At 45.0% G+C, this 26,706-nt stretch overlaps 1 protein-coding gene across 1 annotated transcript in view; it reads right to left on the reverse strand.

Annotated features, from left to right (window-relative positions):
* The window catches only part of LOC126278654 (proline-rich protein 36-like), a 443,922-nt gene that overhangs the window by 310,764 nt on the left and 106,452 nt on the right, over positions 1 to 26,706 (reverse strand). The window contains exons 3-4 of the mRNA XM_049978868.1: positions 8,315 to 8,375; positions 4,851 to 4,910 (exon numbers count right to left, since the gene is read on the reverse strand). The gene's annotated coding sequence lies outside the window, so the exon portion shown is untranslated. The remainder of the gene's footprint in view (positions 1 to 4,850; positions 4,911 to 8,314; positions 8,376 to 26,706) is intronic.

The raw sequence follows: 26,706 nt of genomic DNA on the forward strand, positions 1-26,706 counted from the left end.
CAAATGAATACTTAAATATTATAAAAATATCAAAAAATGGTTCAAAAGGCTCTGAGCACTATGGGACTTAACATCTGAGGTCATTAGTCCCCTAGAACTTAGAACTACTTAAACCTAACTAACCTAAGGACATCACACACATCCATGCCCGAGGCATGCCGTAGCGGTTGCGCGGTTCTTGACTGAAGCGCCTAGAACCGCTCGGCCACACAGGCCGGCCAAAATAGTATCGTTACGTAAATAAATTACTCGGCTTTGAAACATCAGGTAATATGTATAATGGCGTATTTTTGTATTGACAGTAGGGCGTGCTAGTGGAATTAGTGACATTGTGTCGACTGTGTGGTAATAATGGTGAGACCTGTTTTCTTTTTATTTTCATATTCCTGAAACGAGAAACGTTTAAAATACTCTCATATCAACAGTCAACAGAACTGACGTCTTTTTTTCCCATTGTAATACGACTGCAGCGGCGTGGGGTAGCCGCACGGTCTAGGCGCCTTGCCACGGTTCGCGCGGTCGGAGCTTCGAGCCCTCCCTCGGGCATGGGTGTGCCTGTTGCTCCTAGTGTAAGTTAGCTTAAGTTAGATTAAGTAGCGTGTAAGCCGAGCGACCGATGACCTCAACAGTTTGGTCCCTCAGGAACTTAGCACAAAAGTGCGACTGCAGAGCTAAGGTTTAGGGGTTTAAAAATAGGTGTGCGGATGACGACCAGAGAAACGACATCTGAAACCTTTATTGAAGGCAATCAGCTGGGTAAAATGATTCTAACTGTCGTAGTACTTCTTTAACGAATTCCTGTTGTAGGTTTTAGTTCATTGCCACAGTGTATTCAAAGCCAAACTCACGGCTGACGCCTTAGCATGGCTGCAGTCGTCATCATCATCAGTAAAAGTCGTGTCACATCTCGTATAATTGTTCGTAATTAGATTACATATGCCATTTACTGTTACTACGGGCGCACTGCGTACGTAAAAACTTAACAACCAGCAGCCTATACGAGCCCTTCTCAGTTCCACCAGGCTTCAATTAGAAGAGGAGAAAAACTCTCATACAGGTAGCGTAGAGGGTGTTGTGATGACACTAATAATTTGAGCGAAACATCCCTAACCATCCATTTGAACGGAAACCAGATGGCAGTTATAAGAGTCGAGGGATATGAAAGGGAAGCAGTGGTTGGGAAGGGAGTGAGACAGGGTTGTAGCCTCTCCCCGATGTTACTCAATCTGTATATTGAGCAAGCAGTAAAGGAAATAAAAGAAAAATTCGGAGTAGGTATTAAAATCCATGGAGAAGAAATAAAAACTTTGAGGTTCGCCTATGACATTGTAATTCTGTCAGAGACAACGAAGGACTTGGAAGAGCAGTTGAACGGAATGGACAGTGTCTTGAAAGGAGGATATAAGATGAACATCGACAGAAGCAAAACGAGGATAATGGAATGTAGTCGAATTAAATGTGGTGATGCTGAGGGAATTAGATTAGGAAATGAAACACTTAAAGTAGTAAACGAGTTTAGCTATTTGAGGAGCAAAATAACTGATGCTGGTCGAAGTAGAGAGGATGTAAAATGTAGACTAGCAATGGCAAGGAAATCATTTCTGAAGAAGAGAAATTTGTTAACATCGAGTATAGATTTAAGTGTCAGGAAGTTGTTTCTGAAAGTATTTGTATGGAGTGTAGCCATGAATAGAAGCGAAACATGGACGACAAATAGTTTGGACAAGAAGAGAATAGAAGCTTTCGAAGTGTGGTGACACAGAAGAATGCTGAAAATTACATGGGCAGATCTTATAACTAATGAGGAAGCATTGAATAGAATTGGGGAGAACAGGAGTTTGTGGCACAACTTGACTAGAAGAAGGGATCGGTTGGTAGGACGTGTTCTGAGGCATCGAGGGATCACCAATTTAGTACTGGAGGGCAGCGTGGAGGGTAAAAACCGTAGTGGGAGACCAAGAGATGAATACACTAAGCAGATTCAGAAGGATGTAGGTTGCAGTAGGTACTGGGAGATGAAGAAGCTTGCACAGGATAGAGCAGCAAGGAGAGCTGCATCGAACCAGTCTCAGGACTGAAGACCACAACAACAACAACATCCCTAACGCAGCTTTAAACAGACGTCCAAACGGAATCATTTTGTAAATCAAGTCGACAACTGACACTATAGTACTACAATAGCAAAAAGCAATTTCTGTCTTGTTATATGCCAACAGCACGTTGCTAAGTACGATCGCCAACACTAAGACTGAGTTCTTGCAAGCTTCTACTTGTCTCGTGACACGAAACAACAACCAGGCTGCCGTCTTCTGCGTTAACGTCAGCTTCTAAAATGGCAACGACTTCACGAACACTGGGTTCCCTGTCATTGCTTCCACACGCATCGCTTCGGAACTCCATAGCCGTCCAGTACTGATTCCACACGTAGCTTCAAGAACGTTTACGGCTCCGGCAGTACCGTGCACGTACACATAAACGGGCTCGTCCGCCTTCGTAACCGAACGGTCAGCGCAGATGGCTGCCATGCGGAGAACCCGGGCTCGATTCCCGGTACTGGCAGTGCTTTTTCCTCTCTTGGGGGGAGGGGGGAGGGGATGGCACGGGCTCACTCAGCCCCTTGGTGCCAGCTGAGGAGCTGCTTAAGAAGTGGCGGCTCCGACCTGTGGAAAGCCGGCTGACGACGTAACCCTCCACACCTCGTCCAGGGGACTGATGACCCCACATGTTAAGTCCCATAGTGCTTAGAGCCATTTGGACACCGCGTCCGCGTGACACAGGGTGACACGGTGGCCGGTCGACATCCATTGGGCTTTCGGCGCCTGGCGGAGGAACTATCCAATAAACGCTCCTACTTTTGCCGGCCGCGGTGGTCTCGCGGTTCTAGGCGCTCAGTCCGGAACCGTGCTACTGCTACGGTCGCAGGTTCGAATCCTGCCTCGGGTATGGATGTGTGTGATGTCCTTAGGTAAGTTAGGTTTAATTAGTTCTAAGTTCTAGGCGACTGATGACCACAGATGTTAAGTCGCAAATGCTCAGAGCCATTTGAACCATTTTTCGCCCCTACTTTAGACAAATCTCAGTCTTCCCACACATCTTGTTTCCATATTTGTAGTGCCTTGTCACGGTTCGCGCGGCTCCTTGTGTCGGAGGCACGAGTCCTCCCTCGGGCATGGGTGTGTGTTTCTTGTCCTTAGCGTAAGTTCGTTTAAGTCACATTAAGTAGTGTGTAAGTCTAGGGACCGATGACCTCAGCGGTTTGGTCCTATAGTACACTACCACAAATTTCCAAATATACACTACCGGCCATTAAAATTGCTACATCACGAAGATGACGTGCTACAGACTCGAAATTTAACCGACAGGAAGAAGATGCTGTGATACGCAAATGATTAGTTTTTCAGAACATTCACACAAGGTTGGCGCCGGTGGTGACACCTACAACGTGCTGACATGAGGAAAGTTTCTAACCGATTTCTCATACATAAACAGCAGTTGACCGGCGTTGCCTGGTGAAACGTTGTTGGGATGCCTCGTGTAAAGAGGAGAAATGCGTACGATCACGTTTCCGACTTTGATAAAGGTCGGATTGTAGCCTATCGCGATTGCGGTTTATCGTATCGCGACATTGTTGCTCGTGATGGTTGAGATCCAATGACTGTTAGCACAATATGGAATCGGTGGGTTCAAGAGAGTAATTCGGAACGTCGTGCTGCATCCCAACGACCTCGTATCACTAGCAGTCGAGATGACGAGCATCTTATCCGCATGGCTGTAACGGCACGTGCAACCACGTCTCGATCCATGAGTCAGCAGATGGGGACGTTTGCAAGACAACAACCATCTGCACGAACAGTTCGACGACGTTTGGAGCAGCATGGACTATCAGCTCGGAGACCACGGCTGCGGTTACCCTCGACGCTGCACCACAGACAGGAGCGCCTGCGATGGTGTACTCAACGACGAACGTGGGTGCACGAATAGCAAAACGTCATTTCTTCGGATGAATCCATGTTCTATTTACAGCATCATGATGGCGGCATCCGTATTTGGCGACATCGTGGAGAACGCACATTGGAAGCGTGTTTTCGTCATCGTCATACTGGCGTATCACCTGCCGTGATGGTATGGCGTGCCATTGGTTACATGTGTCGGTCACCCCTTTTTCGCATTGACTTCACTTTGAACAGTGAACGATACATTTCAGATGTGTTACGACCCGTGGCTCTACCCTTCATTCGATCCCTGCGAAACCCTACATTTCAGCAGGGTAATGCCCGACCGCATGTTGCAGGTCCTGTACGGGCATTTCTGGATACAGAAAATGTTCGACTGCTGCCCTGGTCAGCACATTCTCCAGATCTCTCACCAATTGAAAACGCTTGGTCAATGGTGGCCGATCAACTGGCTCGTCGCAAAACTCTAGTCACAACTTTTGATGAACTGTGGTATCGTGTTGAAGCTGCTTGGGCAGCTTTACCTGTACACGCCATCCAAGCTCTGTTTGACTCAATGCCTAGGCTATCAAGGCCGTTATTACGGCCAGAGGTGGATGTTCTGGGTACTGATTTCTCAGGATCTATGCACCCACATGGCGTGAAAATGTAATCACATGTCAGTTCTAGTATGATATGTTTGTCCAATAAATACCCGTTTATCATCTGCATTTCTTCTTGGTGTAGCAATTTTGATGCCTAGTAGTGTAGTTTCTCCTCAATTTGCTATCACACTTACCTCGTTCGTGTTTGTATATTTACTGAAAAATATAATATTAGGTCGGAAAGCAAAAGAATGCAATCTTAAACAGGCTGTTGGTGGAAACGCACTGCTGTTAACTGTGGTATGAAGCATACCTGCATGTTTGACGTCAGGGGGCGTGTTGCTGATCCTCAAGTACAGCGGCCGCAGCTGACCTGTGAGAACAGAGATGTACACAGGTCATCAGACAGTCAAAGTATTGCCACAAAGAATGGCGGCGTCATCTTTTACTTCTCAGTCACGATTCTTTTACATTATTCGATGACGTCTCCATTTCTTCCTATCCACCTTCAATCTATGCCCCGCCGTAATATCTAATAAATTACAGTTGTAACCTATACATGCCGGTCTACGTCTTGGCATCCAATTCATCAGATGTACTGCTTCTCCTAATGACTGATTATTATCTATGTATGCTTGCCTCAGAAATAGTGTTCTACAGGTCTGTCCCCGCTGCTCATGATGGTTGCCCATAGATGGCTTTCCTCGCCCTCTGATAATTCCTCACTTTTTTGTCAGTTTGACTTCTCTCTGTATTTAACCGTATCATACACGTTTAGTATTTCCATCTTTTATATTCTCACTGTACAGTTTCACTTTTGTTCAGTAGCGAGGTACGTAGTCCGTACAAGGTTTTGAAGTAAAGTCATTATTGCTATATTTAGTTGTAATAATTATGTGTAAAAATTAGACGTCCTACACAGTCAGATGGTTTTTGGCAACAACAGTCATTAATTAACACGTGACCCAATTATAGGTGCCTTTTCAGGCAACTGATTGGGCTTCACACGCATAATATTGTGCTGCATAATACATTGACAGAAGTAAGCTATTGGTTTTAAATCATTTGGCTCTATTGCCTGAACACGTGTTTGACAAGGGTGTTATTACTATTCTTCGAATAAATTTCACGGGCTACTTAATAGATGCCTAAAATTAAGCCTCTTATTCAAGTTGATAAATTTGTTCCTTTTATAATAACGCATGTTCCGAAACTCTTCTCTGTAAATACACTCCTGGAAATGGAAAAAAGAACACATTGACACCGGTGTGTCAGACCCACCATACTTGCTCCGGACACTGCGAGAGGGCTGTAAAAGCAATGATCACACGCACGGCACAGCGGACACACCAGGAACCGCGGTGTTGGCCGTCGAATGGCGCTAGCTGCGCAGCATTTGTGCACCGCCGCCGTCAGTGACAGCCAGTTTGCCGTGGGATACGGAGCTCCATCGCACAACCGTATGTGCAGTTGACGGACTTTGAGCGAGGGCGTATAGTGGGCATGCGGGAGGCCGGGTGGACGTACCGCCGAATTGCTCAACACGTGGGGCGTGAGGTCTCCACAGTACATCGATGTTGTCGCCAGTGGTCGGCGGAAGGTGCATGTGCCTGTCGACCTGGGAGCGGACCGCAGCGACGCACGGATGCACGCCAAGACCGTAGGATCCTACGCAGTGCTGTAGGGGACCGCACCGCCACTTCCCAGCAAATTAGGGACACTGTTGCTCCTGGGGTATCGGCGAGGACCATTCGCAACCGTCTTCATGAAGCTGGGGTACGGTCCCGCACACCGTTAGGCCGTCTTCCGCTCACGCCCCAACATCGTGCAGCCCGCCTCCAGTGGTGTCGCGACAGGCGTGAATGGAGGGACGAATGGAGACGTGTCGTCTTCAGCGATGAGAATCGCTTCTGCTTTGGTGCCAATGATGGTCGTATGCGTGTTTGGCGCCGTGCAGGTGAGCGCCACAGTCAGGACTGCATACGACCGAGGCAAACAGGGCCAACACCCGGCATCATGGTGTGGGGAGCGATCTCCTACACTGGCCGTACACCTCTGGTGATCGTCGAGGGGACACTGAATAGTGCACGGTACATCCAAACCGTCATCGAACCCATCGTTCTACCATTCCTAGACCGACAAGGGAACTTGCTGTTCCAACAGGACAATGCACGTCCGCATGTATCCCGTGCCACCCAACGTGCTCTAGAAGGTGTAAGTCAACTACCCTGGCCAGCAAGATCTCCGAATCTGTCCCCCATTGAGCATGTTTGGGACTGGATGAAGCGTCGTCTCACGCGGTCTGCACGTCCAGCACGAACGCTGGTCCAACTGAGGCGCCAGGTGGAAATGACATGGCAAGCCGTTCCACAGGACTACATCCAGCATCTGTATGATCGTCTCCATGGGAGAATAGCAGCCTGCATTGCTGCGAAAGGTGGATATACACTGTACTAGTGCCGACATTGTGCATGCTCTGTTGCCTGTGTCTATGTGCCTGTGGTTCTGTCAGTGTGATCATGTGATGTATCTGACCCCAGGAATGTGTCAATAAAGTTTCCCCTTCCTGGGACAATGAATTCACGGTGTTCTTATTTCAATTTCCAGGAGTGTACTTTCAGCTTTACGGTCACAAAATTGTGCTCCACTATATATTAAAAGCCGTGGGCGGACGTTTGCTTATTATTACTAATGGGAAATAGGCACACACAACTCTACGTCCCACTATGTGTTTGCGCACCTCATTTCCCGTCAAGAAAGTGACCAGCGCTGATATGTAACTCGTTCTCCTTATCAAAATTTTTAGGCATAAGGAGAAACTTGTCTGCACTATGTGGAAATCACCAAACTTAATACAGTCTTTTCTCAATTTTTTAATTTTTTATCCATTGCTATCAGTGGTTTTTACGTGAATATTTTATTTCGTAAAATATAAGCTAACCGCCTACAGTCACAAATCGTAATTTCTATTTCAGTGCATGATGCATTTAGAGCAATGGCGGCTTATCTTCAGTTTTTATATATATATATATATATATATATATATATATATATATATATATATATATATATATATATATATATATGCAGATACTGTTGTTTCTAAGATGATACAAAAGTGTAACTTTATTATTTATGTATAGAAGTCATTTGTTGAATATTAATTTATGTACATATCAGATATGACCTTTTGGTATTGTTGTAAGTCTTAAATACTTATTTCTGTAGGAAAAGTAAACTTTTAAAATTGCCGAAAAGCTGTAACTGTTAAGCTCTATTCGTTTAACAAGTCATCAGAAAGTTTTTCTTTGTGTAGCAGTATTTCTAACTGTTCTGGCATATAAGGTTTACTACCGGTATTTACTGTGTGGAGTACAGCTAGGCTGTTGCGAATGTCATTTGGTCTGTATTTTTTAAGGTACATATGGTTAGCTGTTTATGATTATATTTGTGTGCCATTCGAATCCTACCGCACACACACTTCCATAACAGAGACAAACACATCTGGTTGCTATGTATTTATTCTTTCGGTCATGTTTCAGTTAATCGTTAAAGGATGCAGAACTATGTTGCTCTACCAAGAAGCGTCGGAAACATCAGTTAATATGATGCAAATTATATGGAGTAACTGTAAAGAGAGAAAAAACGTGTTTTGCATATAGACTAATTAGGTATTGTATGTCAATAGAGCTATCTATGTTGCGATAAGAGTGTTTCCGTGCGGCAGTAACGTACACCACACAGTGACGCAGAGAGCAGAGCAGACCCGCCACGTACCGTGTTGGTAGGAAGTGTTGTCGCTGCCCCACGGTGGAGAACCTCGGGGCCGCTGATCATCCTGAAACAGGGGTTGTTAAAATTTATTTTTTATACAGCGTATTTCTATTCCAATGACAACAGGTGCTGGCAGATGTGAGTATTACCGAACCATCAGCGAAATAAGTCATGCTTGCAAAATACTGTCACTAATTATTTACAGAAGAATGGAAAAAACTGGTAGGAGCAGAGATGCTCGATGATGAGTTTGGGTTCCGAAGAAAAGTAGGAACTAACCCTACAACTTATCTTTCAGAAAAGGCTAGAGGATGTCAAACCTACATTAATAGCATTTGCAGACTTACAGAAAGCTTTTGACAATGTTGACTGGTATGAAGTCTTTGAAACTGTGAAGGTAGCAGGGTTAAACAGTAAAATAAGGGGACGGAAAGATTATTTACAATTGTACAGAAACCAGTCGAAGGGCATGACGGGGAATTGGTATTTGAGAAGGGAGTGAGATACGGTTGTGCAGAGTTTTAGTTGCCACTTCATCTAACTGGGGTGAAATTACATTAGGTGTACCACAGGTTTCAATCATGGGTCCCCTTCTGTTCTTGGTATATGTGAACGACCTCCCTTCCTATCTGAAACAGGAAGCTGAACTGACACTGTCTGCTGATGATACAAGCATCATTATTAATCTAGTAAAGGCAACTCCAATTGAAAATGATACAAATAAGGTCTTTCGAAAAGTCGTTAATTGATTTTCTGCAAATGGGGTTGCTCTAAACTTTGAAAAAACACAGTACATCCAATTTTCATCATCTGAAAATACTGTCACTAATTATTTACAGACGAATGGAAAAAACTGGTAGGAGCAGAAATGCTCGATGATGAGTTTGGGTTCCGAAGAAAAGCATTTTACCCCTGCCACCTTCAGAATTTGAAAGAGAGTATTCCAGTCAACATTGTCAAAAGCTTTTTCCAAGTCTACAAATGCTAGAAACGTAGGTTTGCCTTTTCTTAATCTTTCTTCTAAGATACGTCGTAAGGTCAGTATTGCCTCACGGGTTCCAACATTTCTACGGAATCCAAACTGATCCTCCCCGAGGTCCGCATCTAACAGTTTTTCCATTCGTCTGTAAAGAATTCGCGTTAGTATTTTGCAGCTGTGACTTATTAAACTGATCGTTGGGTAATTTTCACATCTGTGAGCACTTGCTTTCTTTGGGATTGGAATTATTATATTCTTCTTGAAATCTGAGGGTATTTCGCCTGTCTTATTCGTCTTGCTCACCAGCTGGTAGAGTTTTGTCATGACTGGCTCTCCTAAGGCCGTCAGTAGTTCTAATGGAATGTTGTCTACTCCCGGGGCCTTGTTCCGATTCAGGTCTTTCAGTGCTCTGAGAAACTCTTCACACAGTATCATATCCCCCATTTCACCTTCATCTACATCCTCTTCCATTTCCATAATATTGTCCTCAAGTACATCGCCCTTGTATAGACCCTCTATATACTCCTTCCACCTTTCTACCTTCCCTTCTTTGCTTAGAACTGGGTTGCCATCTGAGTTCTTGATATTCATACAAGTGGTTCTCTTTTCTCCAAAGGTCTCTTTAATTTTCCTGTAGGCAGTATCTATCTTACCCCTAGTGAGGTAAGCTTCTACATCCTTACATTTGTCCTCTAGCCATCCCTGCTTAGCCACTTTGCACTTCCTGTCGATCTCATTTTTGAGACGTTTGTATTCCTTTTTGCCTGCTTCATTTACTGCATTTTTATATTTTCTCCTTTCATCAATTAAATTCAGTATTTCATCTGTTACCCAAGGATTTCTAGCAGCCCTCCTCTTTTTACCTACTTTATCCTCTGTATGGAGTGTAGCCATGTATGGAAGTGAAACATGGACTATAACTAGTTTGGACAAGAAGAGAATAGAAGCTTTCGAAATGTGGTGCTACAGAAGAATGCTGAAGATAAGGTGGATAGATCACGTAAATAAAGATGAGGTATTGAATAGGATTGGGGAGAAGAGAAGTTTGTGGCACAACTTGACTAGAAGAAGGGATCGGTTGGTAGGACATGTCCTGAGGCATCAAGGGATCACAAATTTAGCATTGGAGGGCAGCGTGGAGAGTAAAAATCGTAGAGGGACACCAAGAGATGAATACACTTAAGCAGATTCAGAAGGATGTAGGTTGCAGTAGGTACTGGGAGATGAAGAAGCTAGCACAGGACAGAGTTGCATGGAGAGCTGCATCAAACCAGTCTCAGGACTGAAGACAACAACAACAACATCCAATTTTCTGCTGCAAAAAGTACAGTGCCTTCAATAAAGATAGCACAACAACAGAAGTCAGTAGACAGGGTAGAGTATACTAAGTTTTTGGGTGGGTGTACACATAGATAAGAATCTTAATTGGAAAATTCATATTTTGGATCTTCTAAAGCGACTAGGTTCAGCAACTTTTGCAACCAGAATAATTGCCAATTTTGAAGATACAGAAATTAGTGAGCTAACATATTTTGCATACTTTCACACTCTGATGTCGTATGGAATAATATTTTGGGGTAACTCAACATTTAGACAAAAAGTATTCACTGCTCAAAAAAAAGTTGTTAGAATAATGTGTGGGGTTCATAGTCGCACATCTTGTAGGCATCTTTTTAAAAGATTGGGAATTCCTACGACAGCCTCACAGTACATTTACCTACTAATGAAATTTGTTCTCAGCAACATGGACCAGTTAAAAAACAACAGTGACTTTCATGATTATAATACCAGCAAAAAGGAAGACTTACACTATCCTTTACTCAACCTAACTTTCGCACAGAAAGAGGTAAAACATGCTGCTATAAAAATTTTCGACGAATTACCAGACGAAATAAAATGTCTGACAGACAACAGTAATAGCTTCAAAAATAAATTGAAATCATATCTCCTTGACAACTCCTTCTATACCATAGATGAATTCTTGAATAGGAATAAATAAATGTATAAATATGGTATATGCATTTTGTGCCATATAAGGAAAGGGGTAAATAATAGCAATATTTATCTTCAACTCTGTATTTTAATATATATATTAAAAACTCTTGCTTCATATGTCCATTGCTTGTGCACTTGACACGTTCTACATCATAACGGCTACCGTACCGTGCTATTGATCAATGGAACACGCAACCAACTAACTAACTAGTAAAGGATAGGATACAGGGTCGGTTGGTAGGACACATTCTAGGGCCTCAAGGAATCGTCAATTTTGCACTGGAGGGAAGTGTGTGAGGTAAAAATTGCACAGGTAAAACTAAGCACGAATACAGTGAGCAAGTTTCAATGAATGTAGCTTGGAGTAAGTGAAAAGGCTCGCACAGGACAGAGTACCATGGAGAACTGCATCAATGAAGACCACAACAACGACAACAGTTAAGAAAATTCCAACGTGATAATTCGTGGACTGTTAATGAAGTGTTTTGGCATATTTGGGTTTCTGATTAGCAACATTCGACAGTCTAAACGAGAATTTGTACATTGAAAGCCTTTTTTTGGTAAGGCTGAATTTACAGTAATTGTCATTAAAACTACTACACCACGTAGTGCTACAGACGAGAAATTTAACTGACAGGAAGAAGATGTTGTGATATGCAAATGATTAGCTTTTCAGAGCATTCACGCATGGTTCGCGCCGGTGGCGACACCTACAACGTGCTGACGTGAGGAAAGTTTCCAACCGATTTCCATAGACAAATAGCAGTTCACCGGCGTTGCCAGCTGAAACGTTGTTGTGATGACTCGTGTAAGGAGGAGAAGTGCGTACCATCACGATTCACAGTTTGATAAAGTCGGATTGTAGCCTATTGCGATTGCGGTTTATCGTATCGCGACATTGCTGCTCGCGTTGGTCGAGATCCAATGACTGTTAGCAGAATATGGAATCGGTGGGTTTAGGAGCGTAATGCGGAACGCCGTGCTGGATCCCAACGTCCTCGTATCACTATCAGTCGAGATGACAATCATCTTATCCGCATGGCTGTAACGGATCGTGCAGCCACGTCTCGATCCCCGGGACAACAGATGCGGACTTTTGCAAGACAACAACCATCTGTACGAACAGTTCGACGACGTTTGCAGCAGCATGGACTATCAGCTCAGAGACCGTGGCTGCGGTTACCCTCGACGCTGCATCACGGACAGGAGCGCCTGCGATGGTGTACTCGACGACGAACCTGGGTGCACGAATAGCAAAACGTTATTTTTTCGAATGAATCCAGGTTCTGTTTACAGCATCATGATGGTCATATCCGTGTTTGGCGACATCCCGGTGAACGCTAATTGGAAGAGTGTATTCGTCATCGCCATACTGGCGTATGACCCGGCGTGAGGGTATGGGGTGCTATTGGTTACATGTCTCGCCCTCCTCTTGTTCGCACTGACGGCACTTTGAACAGTGGACGTTACATTTCAGATGTGTTACGACCTGTGGCTCTACCCTTCATTCTATCCCTGCGAAACCCTACATTTCAGCAGGATAATGCACGATCGCATGTTGCAGGTCCTGTACGGGCCTTTCTGGTGTAACATCCACGTGATAAAATTTTGGCTACAGTGCGACGAGAGGAAATTGTGCCTCTGGAAGTTGTAAACATTGTCTATTCGACATATGAAAAAATAGTGAATTAATATTTATACACTCCTGGAAATGGAAAAAAGAACACATTGACACCGATGTGTCAGACCCACCATACTTGCTCCGGACACTGCGAGAGGGCTGTACAAGCAATGATCACACGCACGGCACAGCGGACACACCAGGAACCGCGGTGTTGGCCGTCGAATGGCGCTAGCTGCGCAGCATTTGTGCACCGCCGCCGTCAGTGTCAGCCAGTTTGCCGTGGCATACGGAGCTCCATCGCAGTCTTTAACACTGGTAGCATGCCGCGACAGCAAGGACGTGAACCGTATGTGCAGTTGACGGACTTTGAGCGAGGACGTATAGTGGGCATGCGGGAGGCTGGGTGGACCTACCGCCGAATTGCTCAACACGTGGGGCGTGAGGTCGCCAGTGGTCGGCGGAAGGTGCACGTGCCCGTCGACCTGGGACCGGACCGCAGCGACGCACGGATGCACGCCAAGACCGTAGGATCCTACGCAGTGCCGTAGGGGACCGCACCGCCACTTCCCAGCAAATTAGGGACACTGTTGCTCCTGGGGTACCGGCGAGGACTATTCGCAACCGTCTCCATGAAGCTGGGCTACGGTCCCGCACACCGTTAGGCCGTCTTACGCTCACGCCCCAACATCGTGCAGCCCGCCTCCAGTGGTGTCGCGACAGGCGTGAATGGAGGGACGTATGGAGACGTGTCGTCTTCAACGATGAGAGTCGCTTCTGCCTTGGTGCCAATGATGGTCGTATGCGTGTTTGGCGCCGTGCAGGTGAGCGCCACAATCAGGACTGCTTACGACCAAGGCACACAGGGCCGACACCCGGCATCATGGTGTGGGGAGCGATCTCCTACACTGGCCGTACACCTTTGGTGATCGTCGAGGGGACACTGAATAGTGCACGGTACATCCAAACCGTCATCGAACCCATCGTTCTACCATTCCTAGACTGGCAAGGGAACTTGCTGTTCCAACAGATCAATGCACGTCCGCATGTATCCCGTGCCACCCAACGTGCTCTAGAAGGTGTAAGTCAACTACCCTGGCCAGCAAGATCTCCGGATCTGTCCCCCATTGAGCATGTTTGGGACTGGATGAAGCGTCGTCTCACGCGGTCTGCACGTTCAGCACGAACGCTGGTCCAGCTGAGGCGCCAGGTGGAAATGGCATGGCAAGCCGTTCCACAGGACTACATCCAGCATCTCTACGATCGTCTCCATGGGAGAATAGCAGCCTGCATTGCTGCGAAAGGTGGATATACACTGTACTAGTGCCGACATTGTGCATGCTCTGTTGCCTGTGTCTATGTGCCTGCGGTTCTGTCAGTGTGATCATGTGATGTACCTGACCCCAGAAATGTGTCAATAAAGTTTCCCCTTCCTGGGACAATGAATTCACGGTGTTCTTATTTCAATTTCCAGGAGTGTATAATATTTTATGATTGGACATATCGATGTGTATTATGCAAAGACAATGATAATTGTAAATTCCTTTTATGATCTGTGTTTGTCTTTCTTTGTTTTTACCTTTTGTTGGACGGTTTTTGTAGGTTCAGCATGCAAGACGCGTGTCAAACTGAGGTCTGTTAAGAAATTGTAATTATTTGTTAGTTATTACTGAAAATTGAGTTAATTATTATTATACACATGAGTGAATAATTATTTGTAACTGTAATTCCTCTCTCAGTAAGCATTATCTGTGGTAATTGTTTCTTTACGCTGCAATGAGCGCAGTCATTGGTGATAGCGATTTGTATCGCGTTTTTGTCTGTGTTTTCCGTAGAAACAAGTCAAATGTTGCTTGATGAAGTCTAAATAGTGCACAATACGAAAGTAAAGTTTCTGTAAAGTTTAATAAGCAGTTAAAATACTTATTTGGTATAACAATAGAAAGTCTCTATCAATTGTCTGCCGCCATCTTAACAATTGTTTCAGCGGCAAATTAAAATTACGCAACTCTGCAAACATAAATGCTGAACGTAATACAAATGTGTAAAAATAAATGTGCACCGGTGGTCCCGAACTCATTTGAATGAAAATAATTCGAATCAGATCGGTTCTTTAAAACAGTGCTCATAGCACAATCGTTATAACAAACTTTTCTAGCTGATGTATGGAGCCGAAATTAATTACGCACGAGTTGCGAAGAATATTGTTTCAAGTAACATATGTCTGTGTTGCGCGCGGCTGATATTCGGTGGTTTTAATGATCATTTTGCTGAAGATAACTGTCTCCATCATAATCTTTAGTTGTATAGAATCCGTTGTATGAACTGTGATTTAGTGACACTTACACAGCTTACAGACAACACTTTAACACGACGTTAACTTGGAGTTCTTTAGCAACTTGATCAAATCTTTAGCCGGGAGAAAAATTATTTAGTAATTACTCAGTGTAATAAAATAAGATTATCATTTCCATTTACAAATTAGTTACATACCAAACCACCGAATAACACAGCGAACGCCACACTGGTACAGAAAATGTTCGACTGCTGCCCTGGCCAGCACATTCGCCAGACCTCTCACCAATTGAAAACGTCTGGTCAATGGTGTTCGAGCAACTGGCTCGTCACAATACGCCAGTCACTACTCTTGGTGAACTGTGGTATCGTGTTGAAGCTGCATGACAGCTGGACCTGTTACCATCCAAGCGCTGTTTGACCCAATGCCCAGGCATATCAAGGCCGCTATTATGGTCAGAGGTGGTTGTTCTGGGTACTGATTTCTAAGGATCTGTGCACCCAAATTGCGTGAAAATGTAATCACATGTCAGTTCTAGTATATTATATTTGTCCAATGAATACCCGTTTATCATCTGCATTTCTTCTTGGTGTAGCAATTTTAATGGCCAGTAGTGTAGTTACATATGTTCGAGTGTACACGCTGGGTGGTGAGATGCGTTTGCTACACATCGCTGTGGGACTGACCCATGACTCGGCCCAGATTCGTGGCGCCATAAAATGCAAAAGTGCGCCGCGGCGCCGCGCTGCGGTCGATACGCGGACGAAAAGCTGGTGGCGCGTGGAGCGGTCGCAGGCGGTCCCAGCCGCCAGGAGCGTATTTTCCAATGTGATCAGAGATGGGCAGTGGCAGAAACGTACCGCTTTCAGTAACTGCGGAGGATACATTTCGCTCTGATAGTGTGTGTCAAATTTTAGCTGATGAAAGGTGTCCGGACGGAGCTGGGTAATGCGAAGCTGACCATCGTCTACATCTGCATGGATTCTCTGCAAATCACATTTAAGTGCCTGGCAAAGGCTTCTTCGAACCACCTTCACAATCCTCTATTATTTCAGTCTCGTATAGCGCGCGGAAAAAATGAACACCTATATCTTTCCGTAAGAGCTCAGATTTCCCTTATTTTATCGTGGTGTTCTTCCCTATGTAGGTCGGTGTCAACAAAATTCTTTTCGCATTCGGAGGAGAAAGTTGGTGATTCGAATTTCGTGAGAAGATTCCGTCGCGACGAAAAACGCCTCCCTTATAATGATGTCCAACCCAAATCCTGCATCATGTCTGTGACACTCTCTCCCATATTTCGCGATAATACAAAACGTGCTGCCTTCTTTGAACTATCTCGATGTACACCGTCAGTCCTATCTGGTAAGTTCCCCACACCGTGCAACAGTATTCTAAAAGAGGATGGACAAGCGTAGTGTAGGCATTCTCTTTAGTAGGTCTGTTACATTTTCTAAGTGTCCTGTCAATAAAACCCTGTCTTTGCTTAGCATTCCCCACAATATTTTCTATGTATTCCTTACAATTTAAGTTGTTCGTAATTGTAATATCTAGGTATTTAGTTGAATTTACGGTTTTAGATTAGACTGATTTATCGTGTAACCGAAGTTTATCGAGTTCCTCTTAGCACTCATGTGGATGACCTCACACTTTTCGTTATTTAGGGTCAACTGCCACCTTGCGCACCATTCAGATATTTTTTCTGAGTCGTTTTGCAGTTTGTTTTGATCTTCTGATGAAATTATTAGTCGATAAACGACAGCGTCTTCTGCAAACAACCGAAGACGGCTGCTCAGATTGTCCCCCAAATCGTTTATATAGATAAGAAACAGCAAAGGGCCTATAACACTACCTTGGGGAACGCCAAAAATCACTCCTATTTTACTCGGTGACTTTCCGTCAGTTTCCACCAACTGTGACCTCTCTGACAGGAAATCACAGATCCAGTCACATAACTGAGTCGATATTCCATAAGCACGCAATTTCTCTACGAGCCGCTTGTGTGGTACAGTGTCAAGAGCCTTCCGGAAATCCAGAAATACGGAATCGATCTGAAATCCCTTGTCAACAGCACTCAACACTTCTTGTGAATAAAGAGCTAGTTGTGTTTCACAAGAACGATGTTTTCTAAACCCATGTTGACTGTGTGTCAATAGACTGTTTTCGTCGAGGTAATTCATAATGTTCGAACACAAAATATGTTCTAAAATCCTGCTGCACATCGACGTTAACGATATGGGCCTGTAATTTAGTGGATTACTCCTACTACCTTTCTTGAATATTGGTGTGACCTGTGCAACTTTCCAGTCTTTAGGTAAAGCGAAATGCTGTACATGATAGTTAAGTATGCAGCTAATGCCTCAACATACTCCGAAAGGAACCTAATTGGTATACAGTCTGGACCAGAGACTTGCTTTTATTAAGTGATTTAAGTTGCTTCACTACTCCGAGGATATTTACTTCTACGTTACTGACGTTGGCAGCTGTTCTCGATTCGAATTCTGGAATATTTACTTCGCCTTTTTGTGAAGGCATTTCGGAAGCCTGTGTCTAGTAACTCTGCTTTGGCAGCACTGTCTTCGATAGTATCTCCATTGCTGTCGTGCAGAGAAGGCTTTGATTGTTTCTTGCTGCTAACATGCTTCACATACGACCAAAATCTCTTTGGATTTTCTGCCAGGTTTCGAGACAAAGTTTCGTTGTGGAAACTGTTATAGGCATTTCGCATTGAAGTCCGCGCTAAATTTCGAACTTCTGTAAAAGATCGCCAATCAGTACAAAACGGATCGTCAATCAGTACAAAAGGTGTAGTAGGAGGCGGGCAGTGTTGTGTTGTCGGCAGCGAAGCAGGTAGGCATTGGGAATCATCTGAGTAATAAATCAATCGGGGAAATCTTAAGCCTTCTAAATCTGGAACAGTCGCGTGTCGGTAACGTGAGTACCGACATTGAAATACGGATGGGGTAGTGTTACCATATGTGGGTAATTTTCGTGGTCGGATTGTGGTCCCCTTACTGCACTCAAGGAAACGCTAAATGCGGAAGAATATGAAGCCACGTTTCACAGCACTACGTTCCGCGGAGTGTAGGGGGACCGTTCGCAGACGGTGACTGTCTCATCATGACAACGCACCCTGTCATAAAGCAGTATCTTTTATGCAATGATTTTTTGGGGAATATATTCCCGAAATTGACTGGCCTTCCCATTGACCCGAATTGAACCCAACGGGACACCTCTGAGATTATTTAGAACCTCGACTTCACTCCAGAAACCGACGTGGAACTGATCACCACCTTCTCTGCTTCAGGCTGTTGAGGCAGAATGGACTGCCCCATTCCTCCACTGGAAATCAGACACCTCAATGGAAGTATTCCTCGCAGGCGTCGTGAAGGGGAACCGTGGGCCCATCCCACATTAAAATCCCCTAAATATTCGACTGGCTTAGGGTCAGATGACGTGGGGCGCGAAGTTAGAGTCGTGCGTTCACTGGAGTTTTCGTCAAAGCACCGGCGTGCAACCAAAGAGCACTGGCGTGTCGAATTGCATCTTTTAAGCAAATAGTCTCCATGATGGAACTCTACAGGGTCTGACACACACGAGAGATGCATCGCTGTCCATACTTCCCTGCAATCGGTCGCCATATACGAACCCACTACACACGAACGATCAGTATTACAAGCGTTCTGCGTCGTGAAGACCTGCTATGGAAAATGAATTGTTATGATTAGCAGCAGTGGCAGTTGCTCTCCGGATTTCCACTAATACTTACAGAATAAGTAAATAAATGAAAATAAAATCTGGAATTGCCATTTATTAAACTTGTTTTCCTTGGGAGCTGTCGATTACATTCCAGAGTACATTTCCATTTTTCGTTGACACGAGGTGAGTTGTGCGTATCTTTCCAGCATGATAACACATTTGATTCTTCATTTATTAATCTTCAGTACCGTTTCACTATAATATCGTTGTGTATATGTAAATATTACTGTGGTATCAACATTGGATACCACACTTGTTAGGGGTTGCAGTTATCGACCGCGGTCCGTAATAGATATCACTGGACCCGCGAGTCACGACTTCACTTCGCGGCTTGTGACAAGTATCTAGCGAACTCTCGGCCACTCTTGCTCGGAACGTCAACTAGGAATGTAGCATAGCCTTCAGCTGCTAGGAAGCAACCTCTAAGAAGCCGCTTAGTCAAGTATGGCATAAATTATGCCTCTCTATATGTTTATAATTATACAGGGTGTTTCAAAAATGACCGGTATATTTGAAACGGCAATAAAAACTAAACGAGCAGCGATAGAAATACACCGTTTGTTGCAATATGCTTGGGACAACAGTACATTTTCAGGCAGAGAAACTTTCGAAATTACAGTAGTTACAATTTTCAACAACAGATGGCGCTGCAAGTGATGTGAAATATATAGAAGACAACGCAGTCTGTGGGTGCGCCATTCTGTACGTCGTCTTTCTGCTGTAAACGTGTGCTGTTCACAACGTGCAAGTGTGCTGTGGGCAACATGGTTTATTCCTAAGAACAGAGGATTTTTCTGGTGTTGGAATTCCACCGCCTAGAACATAGTGTTGTTGTAACAAGACGAAGTTTTCAACGGAGGTTTAATGTAACCAAAGAACCGAAAAGCAATACAATAAAGGATCTGTTTGAAAAATTTCAACGGACTGGGAACGTGACGGATGAATGTGCTGGAAAGGTAGGGCGACCGCGTACGGCAACCACAGAGGGCAACGCGTAGCTAGTGCAGCAGGAGATCCAACAGCGGCCTCGGGTTTCCGTTCGCCGTGTTGCAGCTGCGGTCCAAATGACGCCAACGTCCACGTATCGTCTCATGCGCCAGAGTTTACACTTCTGTCCATACAAAATTCAAACGCGGCGACCCTTCAGCGCCGCTACCATTGCTGCACGAGAGACATTCGCTAACGATATAGTGCACAGGATTGATGACAGCGATATGCATGTGGGCAGCATTTGGATTACTGACGAAGCTTATTTTTACCTGGACGGCTTCGTCAATAAACAGAACTGGCGCATATGGGGAACCGAAAAGCCCCATGTTGCAGTCCCATCGTCCCTGCATCTTCAAAAAGTACTGGTCTGGGCCGCCATTTCTTCCAAAGGAATCATTGGCCCATTTTTCAGATCCGAAACGATTAGTGCATCACGCTATCTGGACATTCTTCGTGAATTTGTGGCGGTACAAACTGCCTTAGACAACACTGCGAACACCTAGTGGTTTATGCAAGATGGTGCCCGGCCACATTGCACGGCCGACGTCTTTAATTTCCTGAATGAATATTGCGATGATCGTGTGATTGCTTTGGGCTATTCGAAACATACAGGAGGCGGCGTGGATTGGCCTCCCTATTCGCCAGACATGAACCCCTGTGACTTCTTTCTGTGGGGACACTTGAAAGACCAGGTGTACCGCCATAATCCAGAAACAATTGAACAGATGAAGCAGTACGTCGCATCTGCATGTGAAGCCATTCCGCCAGACACGTTGTCAAAGGTTTCGGGTAATTTCATTCAGAGACTACGCCATATTATTGCTACGCATGGTGGATATGTGGAAAATATCGTACTATAGTTTCCCAGACCGCAGCGCCATCTGTTGTTGACAATTGTAACTACTGTAATTTCGAAAGTTTGTCTGCCTGAAAATGTACTGTTGTCCCAAGCATATTGCAACAAACGGTGTATTTCTATCGCTGCTCATTTAGTTTGTATTGCCGTTTCAAATATACCGGTCATTTTTGAAACACCCTATATGTATGCAGCACAAGTTAAGCACGATATACAGGGTGTTACAAAAATGTACGGCCAAACTTTCAGGAAACATTCCTCACACACAAATAAAGAAAAGATGTTATGTGGACATGTGTCCGGAAACGCTTAATTTCCATGTTAGAGCTCATTTTAATTTAGTCGGTATGTACTGTACTTCCTCGATTCACCGCCATGATTTCATACGGGATACTCTACCTGTGCTGCTAGAACATGTGCCTTTACAGGTACGACACAACATGTGGTTCATGCACGGTGGAGCTCCTGCACATTTCAGTCGAAGTGTTCGTACGCTTCTCAACAACAGATTCGGTGAACGATGGATTGGTAGAGGCGGATCAATTCCATGGCCTCCACGCTCTCCTGACCTCAACCCTCTTGACTTTCATTTATGGGGGCATTTGAAAGCTCTTGTCTACGCAACCACGGTATCAAATGTAGAGACTCCTCGTGTTCGTATTGTGGACGGCTGTGATACAATACGCCATTCTGCAGGGCTGCGTCAGCGCATCAGGGATTCCATGCGACGGAGGGTGGATGCATGTATCCTCGCTAACGGAGGACATTTTGAAGATTTCCTGTAACAAAGTTTTTGAAGTCACGCTGGTACGTTCTGTTGCTGTGTGTTTCCATTCCATGATTAATGTGATTTGAAGAGAAGTAATAAAATGAGCTCTAACATGGAAAGTAAGCGTTTCCGAACACATGTCCACATCACATATTATCTTTCTTCGTATGTGAGGAATGTTTCCTGAAAGTTGGGCCGTACCTTTTTGTAACAGCCTGTATATTATTTTTTACCAACGACTACTAATTTTTTCAGTCGTTACAGATACAACCTATGCAGCCAGTTCCTTTCCGACGTCACTGCCAAACCTGCAGTAAATGTTTCTGTTTAGCATTGGCCACTTATTAATACAACTGACGACGAGAACCATAACGGTTAGCAGCAGTTGCACTGCTAATTTCCGTAACTGTTAATTTAAATTTTTTGACATGGAACTTGAGCAGAGCTGTAGAATAACATTTAAGATAAAAGTATACTTAATATTATGTCATTCTGTTTAGATGTTAAAAGCTTTTAGTAATGCTTGTATTTGTTTAATAAATAACTTTAAATTCGGAGAGGCAGCCCACTACATCCTGACCATTACTGTTAATTTGTCATGAATATCTATATTTACAGCACAAATGTCACAGTGCTAATCATCGCAAAATCTAAGGGTGTCCATGTTTTTATGCATGTTGTCTTCTTTGTTTTTCGGCCTTTTTTCCGCAGTCGCTTTTACACAGGTTACACGGGTTAATACCGTCTTTTGCGACTGTAATAATGTCTAACTAAGACCAAACGCGTTTTTCTCTATATTAAAGCATCTTCAGTAGTCATGTTTATTTTATTATGTCATTCCTTTACACACATGTGGTAGATATTAGCAGACAGCACTTTCACCAACTAAAATGTGAATATATTTAGTGTTAATAAAGTGCTGTGTTCTAAAATTTGCCACCTATGTGTGAAAGAATGATATAAGAACCAAAAATACTGACCACTGAAGATACTGTAGAATAAAGCGAAACGCGATTGGTCTTAATTAGACTTTCTTACACTCTGAAAAAGCAGTATTTAACCGAAATAACATGTTCTTGCATTTGTATTGCTTGGTATGTAAGTGGCAACTCCGGCTTCATCTTCCTTCTCAGAGTGATCAGTGCTCCCTAAACAGCAACAACTTCTAACGTGAAGTTGTTATTCAATGTCAGCAAAACGAAACGAAAGAAAACTATACATGAAATTTATTGTAATCTAAAAGCACGAAAAGAGGAGAATCATAATAATGTCGAACCGTTGGGCCTCACAATACACCAAAGTCTCCCACAGGATGAGCATATAAAATATATGACTGGTAGAGTTGTACATGTGATTTTTATGCTATGTACGCTAACCGTTTATTTGTTACTACGCCTCATTTCAGTCACAGGATAAGTTTATCAGAAAATTCACCATATGGCAGAAAAAAGAAATCTTAAGGAATCAAAAAGTTTTCCTACAGAATCGTGTATGAAACATTTTAGTCAGCTCAGAACGGCGAGAATCCCAGAGCCATATGGACTGCTAACTCCAGAAAGGGAACAAGTCGGCCTTTGAAACTTCCTGGCAGATAAAAACTGTGTGCCGGACCGAGACTCGAACTCGGGACCTTTGCCTTTCGCGGGCAAGTGCTCTACCAACCTTTTTTTTTTTTTTTTTTTGATCGTTTTCGTTCGTTGTATTTGTTCGGTGCGGACGTCGCGAGACATCCGTTTATGTTCGTTGTTGCTCGATTAACTCAGTTTTTTTATTACAGAGGGCAGCTAACCCTCTGACCGAACACGCTGAGCTACCGTGCCGGCGACCAACTGAGCTACCCAAGCACGACTCACGCCCCGTCCCCACAGCTTTACTTCTGCCAGTATCACATCTCCTACCTTCCAAACTTTACAGAAGCTCTCCTGCGAACCTTGCAGAAATAGCACTCCTGAAAGAAAGGATATTGCGGAGACATGGCTTTGCCACAACCTGGGGGATGTTTCCAGAATGAGATTTTCACTCTGCAGTGGAGTGTGCGCTGATATGAAACTTCCTGGAAGATCAAAATTGTGTGCCGGACCGAGACATGAAGTCGGGACCTTACTGGCAGAAGTAAAGCTGTGAGGACGGGGCGTGAGTTGTGCTTGCGTAGCTCAGTTGGAGCCGGCACGGTAGCTCAGCGTGTTCGGTCAGAGAGCTAGCTGCTCTCTGTAATAAAAAGACTGAGTTAGTGGATCAACAACGAACGGCAACGGGTGTCTTTCGACGTCCGCCCAGAGCAGATACAACGAACGAAAACGAACAAACTAAGATTTAAAAAAAAGTTGCACGCGAATGGCAAAGGTCCCGAGTTCGAGTCTCGGTCCGGCTCACAGTTTTAATCTACCAGGAAGTTTCATATCAGCGCACACTCCACTGTAGAGTGAAAATCTCATTCGCGAAGTTGACCTGTAGTAATTTTACAGGAGGGGCGAAAACTGCTTCATGCAAAAACTCAGAATCAAAATTATTGATGACTCCTTTCTAAAAATACACTACTGGAAATTGAAATAAGAACACCGTGAATTCATTGTCCCAGGAAGGGGAAACTTTATTGACACATTAATGGGGTCAGATACATACCATGATCACACTGACAGAACCACAGGCACATAGACACAGGCAACAGAGCATGCACAATGTCGGCACTAGTACAGTGTATATCCACCTTTCGCAGCAATGCAGGCTGCTATTCTCCCTTGGAGACGATCGTAGAGATGCTGGATGTAGTCCTGTGGAACGGCTTGCCATGCCATTTCCACCTGGCGCCTCAGTTGGACCAGCGTTCGTGCTGGACGTGCAGACCGCGTGAGACGACGCTTCATCCAGTCCCAAACATGCTCAATGGGGGACAGATCCGGAGATCTTGCTGGCCAGGGTAGTTGACTTACACCTTCTAGAGCACGTTGGGTGGCACGGGATACATGCGGAGGTGCATTGTCCTGTTGGAACAGCAAGTTCCCTTGCCGGTCTAGGAATGGTAGAACGATGGGTTCGATGACGGTTTGAATGTACCGTGCACTATTCAGTGTCCCCTCGACGATCACCAGAGGTGTACGGCCAGTGTAGGAGATCGCTCCCCACACCATGATGCCCGGTGATGGCAGTGTGTGCCTCGGTCGTATGCAGTCCTGATTGTGGCGCTCACCTGCACGGCGCCAAACACGCATACGACCATCATTGGCACCAAGGCAGAACCGACTCTCATCGCTGAAGACGACACGTCTCCATTCGTCCCTCCATTCACGCCTGTCAGGACACCACTGGAGGCGGGCTGCACGATGTTGGGGCGTGAGCGGAAGACGGCCTAACGGTGTGCGGGACCGTAGCCCAGCTTCGTGGAGATGGTTGCGAATGGTCCTCGCCGATACCCCAGGAGCAACAGTGTCCCTAATTTGCTGGGAAGTGGCGGTGCGGTCCCCTACCGCACTCAGTAGGATCCTACGGTCTTGGCGTGCATCCGTGCGTCGCTGCGGTCCGGTCCCAGGTCGACGGGCACGTGCACCTTCCGCCGACCACTGGCGACAACATCGATGTACTGTGGAGACCTCACGCCCCACGTGTTGAGCAATTCGGCGGTACGTCCACCCGGCCTCCCGCATGCCCACTATACGCCCTCGCTCAAAGTCCGTCAACTGCACATACGGTTGACGTCCACGCTGTCGCGGCATGCTACCAGTGTTAAAGACAGCGATGGAGCTCCGTATGCCACGGCAAACTGGCTGACACTGATGGCGGCGGTGCACAAATGCTGCGCAGCTAGCGCCATTCGACGGCCAACACCGCGGTTCCTGGTGTGTCCGCTGTGCCGTGCGTGTGATCATTGCTTGTACAGCCCTCTCGCAGTGTCCGGAGCAAGTATGGTGAGTCTGACACACCGGTGTCAATGTGTTCTTTTTTCCATTTCCAGGAGTGTATGTGGTTGTGTGGTGCTTCGAATTACGTAAATTTTACCCAGCTCTGTCTAACTGGTGGGTTAACTTTTTTTTTTTTTTTGGAGCTAAACATATTCCCCTTTTGCAGTAAACAGTTTAGAAACATATATTAAAAGCGTTGTGTTTAGAGGACACAAATTTATTTTACATATTTTCCTTTATTAAATACATTTGAGTCATTATTATATCAAAATAAGTTCAGGAGTTAAGCATTATACTCAGTTTCGACTCTATTTTTTGTCGAACAGTCAAAATATCATTCCGGAACGTATCTTTTCTTTCAGAATGTACATTAAACTTTTCACATATTGTGGTATCGTCCAGAGCTGGCGGTGTCGCACTAATGTCGGCAAAGCGTATCGCTGCGACGGGCACCAGCGAGGCGTCGCTGCAGTCGGCAGCCGGCCGAGGTGGCCGTGCGGTCTAGGCGCTACTGTCTGGAACCACGTGACCTCTACGGTCGCAGGTTCGAATCCTGCCTCGGGCATGGATGTATGTGATGTCCTTAGGTTGGTTAGGTTTAAGTAGTTCTAAGTTCTAGGGGACTGATGACCTTAGAGGTTAAGTCCCATAGTGCACAGAGCCATTTGGACCATTTGCACCCGGCAGTGACGTAAGGGAAGCGCTCCAGGAAGGCGCGCCTGTGTCCTCCGCTCCTGTCGTCTCCTCTCAGCAGCAGCCTAGCAGCGCCCTCGCACCGGAGGTCCCTGTAGTGTTAAGCATGCGAGAGCTCAGCAAGTTCGCATTTGTCACCATAATCCAGTCCTGGTGGAAATGCGTTTCTCAAGCCCCGCACTGAAATCGGCTTCCACCACCCTTTATGTCTCGACAGTGGCGATGAGACTTATTTCCGACAAACACTCTTCTTATCGTATTTGTAGGAGATCTAGTCACTGGCTCGATGCGTTCCATAAATTCTTGTACCATTCTTCCTGCAAAATAATCGCATGTTCAGGAACGACCACGGAGCTGGATAACGCTTACACATACTTCTCTCCAAAATTAGGTCAGAAAGCCTCATTAGGATTCAAAGGCGACACTTCATCCCCGTGCTCACAGAACCAGTCCTGGACTATAGGAGCTATCTGAACAGGGGCTATGTTGTCATGAAACACGATAACTACTGGTGAGCAAACATTTTACCACAGGATAGATTTGA

The sequence above is a fragment of the Schistocerca gregaria genome, chromosome 6 (assembly GCF_023897955.1).
Source record: "Schistocerca gregaria isolate iqSchGreg1 chromosome 6, iqSchGreg1.2, whole genome shotgun sequence".
NCBI lineage: Eukaryota > Metazoa > Arthropoda > Insecta > Orthoptera > Acrididae > Schistocerca > Schistocerca gregaria.